This window comes from Sinocyclocheilus anshuiensis, unplaced genomic scaffold (genome assembly GCF_001515605.1).
Source record: "Sinocyclocheilus anshuiensis isolate Anshui unplaced genomic scaffold, SAMN03320099.WGS_v1.1 scaffold195, whole genome shotgun sequence".
In the NCBI taxonomy this organism is placed as follows: Eukaryota; Metazoa; Chordata; class Actinopteri; order Cypriniformes; family Cyprinidae; genus Sinocyclocheilus; species Sinocyclocheilus anshuiensis.
The window spans coordinates 762933-768579 of NW_015548236.1; positions in this window are offsets into that span (position 1 = coordinate 762933).

The following is a 5647-nucleotide window of genomic DNA, read 5'->3' on the forward strand; positions in this document are numbered from 1 at the left end:
TTTAAGGTTCAAAAAACACATTATTTTCCACATACTGTACATTATTGTTTCTCCTCTATGCCCTGCCTTTCTGAAACGCGTCGATTTTTACAAAGCTCATCGGTCTGAAAAGTGAGGTGTGCTCTGATTGGCCAGCTATCCAGTGCATTGTGATTGGCCGAATACCTCAAGCGTGTGACGGAAATGTTATGCCCCTTACCATATTGTGATGCCCTGTCCGGCAGGAAAAATTTAAATCGCATCATATGACCCCTTTAATGTTGATGCCACACCTTTCCCGCTGTTAAAGAAACTCTTCTCATATGGGACGAGCATTGTTGCCAAGTCCGGGTTTCCTGCAGAATTGGGCTACTTTAACACTTTTGCTGCGGGTTGTTTTTCATGTTCGTGATATTTAACCCCTGGAATGCAAATTTTACCAGGGGAACCCCCTCGGAACACAATTGGGCTAGTTTTGAGTAGCAATTGGATGGCTTTTGTTGTGAAAACCTGGCAACCCTATATAGGAGATACTGTACGTTGATACCCAATGTACTGTATGTCTGTGTGGAAGCCCACTGTTCGTAGAGGGAAAATTACTGTATTTATTAGTTTTCTGTTTAAGGTATGGTATTTTATGTACATCAATTTACACTGTGTATGTATGGATGTATATATATATATATATATATATATAAAGCTGGAGGAAACCCTTGAAACAAATTCTTGAGTTATTTTACCTGTAAATTTGTGGTTTTCTCAAACCGCACATCCATAAGTCACTTCCTAAATGTCTTTGCAGGATTCTTCAGCAGAGTTTTATAGAATAAAGTATGTAACTCCAAGAGTCCAGAAGCCAGAAAACCTTTCTGGCATCAAAGCCTTTCTGCCATAAAACCCCAGACTATGAAACACCTCCATGTGAGTGACAGTTACTCAGCCAGTATCCCACAGTGAGCAGAGCTGACCAGCTACATGTCCAGAAGAGTCCTGTGAGGGTTGCTTTCAAAGATTCACTCTGTCCTGTCTCTTCAACATCCACTGGCCAAGCACATGGAGGTCAGGGACCTTTCCTCAAGGTTTGGTTGGCCTTTGACTTTGAAGGTGAGTAAGGACAGTTAGTGGGACAAAAATAAGAAAGAGCAAGGAAAAATTGAAGCTATGAAGACTTCCATTTGCAGTTGTCACTGTAAGAGAACTTTTGGAGAAAGGGTTATGGCAGTTGCGGATAGCATTCATCCTCACTTTTATCTCAAAGGAGTGTTTTGAAATGGAATCAACTTGCACCGAAAAAGCAACATCAAGAGAAGTCACTGTTCATGTCAGATGGCATTTTTGACTAGTGACTTAAGGCAAAAATCTTTATCTACCTCATGTGGAAAAGTTTTATCAATACGAGTGAAGAAGAGACTGAAATTCTTCACTATTTACTGAGAGAGATCAAAATCAAATTGCCACCTTTATCTTTAAAGATTTTGATACATCAATCTTCATTTTAAAACAAATGCAAATTAAGTTATGTAGCTACACATATCTGTATTCTTCAGTACTTTAAACTGACATCCTGCCGCCTACAATCAGCCCTGCCCTGACTGACTGTATATAATGAGCCCTTAACCAACAGTCTTGTAGGACAAGAGACAAAACAATTGGATGGCGATCAATAGCAGTTCCATACAGCACTGCGAGAGGTCAGAGGTTTCATTTGGATTGTATATCATGTGACACAGCAAGCACAGGGATACTACAATCCTGCGACTCAAGTTCATCAACCATCAAAAGGTTAGATCTAGCTCTCCAGACTGAACAGAATAATCAATAGACCTGGGTTGAGCTGGACTGCTGGTCACTGGATTGAAATAACAGGGGAAAAAATAATGAAAATGTTAATTTAATTGAAATAGAAAATGTTAACGTATATCTCACTTGTGATACATATATTATCATGTGACAGCTTTGCCATCACAGGAATGAATTACATTTTCAAATACATTAAAATAAAAAAACAGTTATTTTATATTGTAATAATATTTCACAATATTGTGAATATTGTATTCTTACATCAAATGCAGTTCAAATTGCAGTTAATAAAATCAAAATTACAAGAAAAAAATATATTCTAATGACACAATAAGGCACACAGAAAAATTGCTAAAATGTTTTATTTTATTATCATTATTATTATCATCGTCATCATTATTATTCAAGTTTAGATGTAACAGACATCTTTGCCATCTTTATTGAATCTTTTTGCATGTAAAAACCTACCACACAAAAAAGAAAGAAAAATAATAAAATAAAACAAAGTTAAGGTGGCAGCTGAAAACAAAAGAAAATCCTAAAATCGTCATCTATGCACTTTAAATGCAGCAAGTGTAAAAACAATAACATTCTAAGAATAATGGTTAAAACATTTACATATTTATGCCCTTTGCCTTGACCTTGGCCAAACAAGCTTCCAGGCTCCATCAAATACTCCTTGTGTTTCAATATTGCTAAGACCTTCAAACATAGGCAAGATCTCTTTCATTTATTATAATGCAGTACCTGTACTTAGCATGCTAATAACACATTTCATCTTTCTTCTTTTGCAATAGAGTAACTGAAGTGCAAGCATTAACATTTTCAAATTAAAACGAAAATTTTGACAAAAATAAAAATAAAGAATCTTATGTTATTTAATACCCAACTGTATAAATGGTTTGTTGAAAAGCGATGGTCTATAATGATTTCAGTTATTTTAAGAGGCATTTGCAGTTAAGCAGCGTTGTAAGGCTAGTTTCTTAGAAACAGAGAGAGAGAGCAAATTAGACATTTTGAGCCTCAATCTCTCCCCCTTTTCCCCAGTTCATATAAATAATGTCTGTATGAAGTCAGACTAGACCCAACTCACTGAACCTGTGACCATGAAAAGGAGCAAGTGTGGAGAAGCACACATGGGAGCACTACAACAACAACAAAACAGACATCTCAAAGTTGCTAGCAAACAAAAACAAAATCTGGGAGGTTTAATTTTTTTCCCTCCTATTCAAATAAAATGGAAAACTGAAGATGCATGAACAGCTTTAAAATATATCAAGCGCTTGACTTGACGAAGTATGTCTGGATAATTTCTGAGCTCATTATTACTTAAAAACATGTTTTCAGTCGCTCAGGTAGACAGTTGTCCACTCCTCATGATAAAAATTGCAAAAGGAGCATGGGAACCAAAGTACAGCTGGGTGAAACAACAATATAAATAACAATGTTATGCCTCTTTGAGACAACTGCCATCGAAAGGCACCAGAAACACCTGCAGTTATTAAATTTCATCAACAGTACACTGAATAAAATTGTTAAAAAAAAACAAAAGTCAAAGGTGTTTTCAACTGCTCTTTAGAATTAGAGGTGGAATGAATTTAGACTGGCAGAAAGTTATTATTTTTATATTATAGAGCACTGGCTCCCATAAAATGACCAAATGTAGCACAGACTCATCAGTTTCCCTTGAATGTTCGGTATCAAAAGAGCAGGAGAAAAATACAGGAAGACTTCAGTCCAATACAAGCTTCTTCATCAACTACAAAGCACAAGTACATGGTAAGGAGAGGCAACAGAAAATGACAATGCTTGGAATGAATAGTGCCCTTTTGTGGCCAAGAGATAAAAAAAAAAAAAACATAGCACTTTTGTTTAATATTCCACCTTTGGAGGAAAGGAAATTGAATTGTCTTACTGTTTTCGTGGAAAAAAAAAGTTCAGGTGTTGCTTCATTACGTCGTTTGCTACATTTGCAAATGTAAACGTTTGTCAGGGCCAAATTCAAGGCCCTTATTCAGATGCAAGTTCAATGTTGCATATCAACATCTCATGTAGAAAATCTTTGTACAATATATCAGGCACTGATAATATGATTTTACTATTAACAACCTAGAAAAAAATATATCTTTTTTTATTCCTTCCCAAATTTAGTAGAGAATTGCATCTCAGCAACTAAGGCAGCAGCTTGAAAGTTTTGATGGAATTCTGTGACTTGAGTTACCTAACCCTATAACTTAAAAAAAAAAAAAAAAAAAAGAAAACATCAAACAGAAAACTATAAGACATTTAGTATGCTGTTAACTCGAGACGGTCAGACTATAATCTAATGTTGTCTATTCAGCCATACACATTCCCTGAGGATGCTGGATGTTTGAAGACGGCAGTCATTTATGCTGTTACCATAGTGACAGATGACTGACACATTTTTCTACACTGAGCCACACATGCAGAAACACATCCTCATATTTATCAGAACCAGGTAAGAGAACTTTCCATAAATCTGTGAATACACATGATGACGAGAAACGAAGCATTACATTGGAGTAGATGTACCTTGCTTGCTGAACTGCCTTGTCAAAAATTATAAATCTGGACTAACGAAAATATTTCTAGATTGAGTATCTACATGTACCGATGTCTTCAAAAAAAAAGCAGTCTTTGTTCGTTAAAAGTGTGTTTGTGTGAGCTCCCACAGAAATGCTATGCTGACTGAAGTTTCTTGCATTGGCTGCTTAGGCACCATGATCTGTCTTAGCACATTTCAAACAAAAAGTTCAATGCATTCATTTGTACAATCCCTCGCTTTCCTCACTGCTCTAGTTGTGTTCGGACTGCAGGTTTGTAAAGCTCATTGGTTAGAGGGGTTGGCGTTCGCCTCGGGGGCGGCCCGGTGGAGGCCTCGCTGGATGTGTGTTGTGAAATCGTACTTATCGGCACAAGCGTGCAGGCAGATACTGCACTGGAAGGGCCCGCCGTCACCATGGCAACTCATGTGCAGGGCGTACAGGACCTCGTCCAGGAAGACAATGCCACAGTGGGCGCATTTGCTCGAGATTTCATCTTGCGTGGCCTGATCAACCTTCTCTGGTTTTGGGACTTGTGAAGAAGAAGAAGGGCACTCGTCTTCGGGTTCTTCTGAGCGTTCTGTCTCCCGCTCCCTTTCAGAAGCAGGTGACGCCAGTTTCTCCTTGGTGACGAGGGTCCCGTTGGGCGTAGCACTGGGTTTGGAATGTTTCATGGCCAGATCAAGAGGCGTGTCGCTTTCGGGTCCAGAAGGGGTTGGTGGGGGGAAATGAGGCGGTAAGCCGAAGGAAGGGTAAGGCACAAAGCTTTGGCACGGACTGGGAAGGCCAGCCACGGGGCTCAGGTAGTGGCCCGGGTTGCCCGGCACAGACATCTTGTACTTAGTCCAGAAGCGCAACCAGTCACCTTCATTTTGCAGGTCGTTGTGGAGGAAGGGTAGGCTGAAGAACGGATACTGGTACTTCTCGATAGGGCTTCCAGGAGGAGAGTAGCTGGCCTGCTTCGATGGACGCATGTACTTCTCAATAGGGCTGCCCCGTTCTGAGCCACCTTTGCCGTCACCGCCCTGGGGTCCTGCGCTGAGCCCGTTGCCCTCGGTCCCACCGTCTGTAGGGCTCTTGTGCATATGCAGGGGTGGCATACGCTTGTGGATCTCCAGCGTCTGGTTGACGAGGAACGCGTGGGTGGAGCGGGGGCTAGGGTGACTTTTGGGTCCTGAGGAACCGTAAGCCTCGTATTTATCCAACTGCACTTGGGCCTCGGCACGTGATAAAGACCCATCAGATCCTGCTTCCTCAGTCCTCCTCTCTAAGGGGCTGCCGTTGAGACGCTCCTCGCTGTTGAC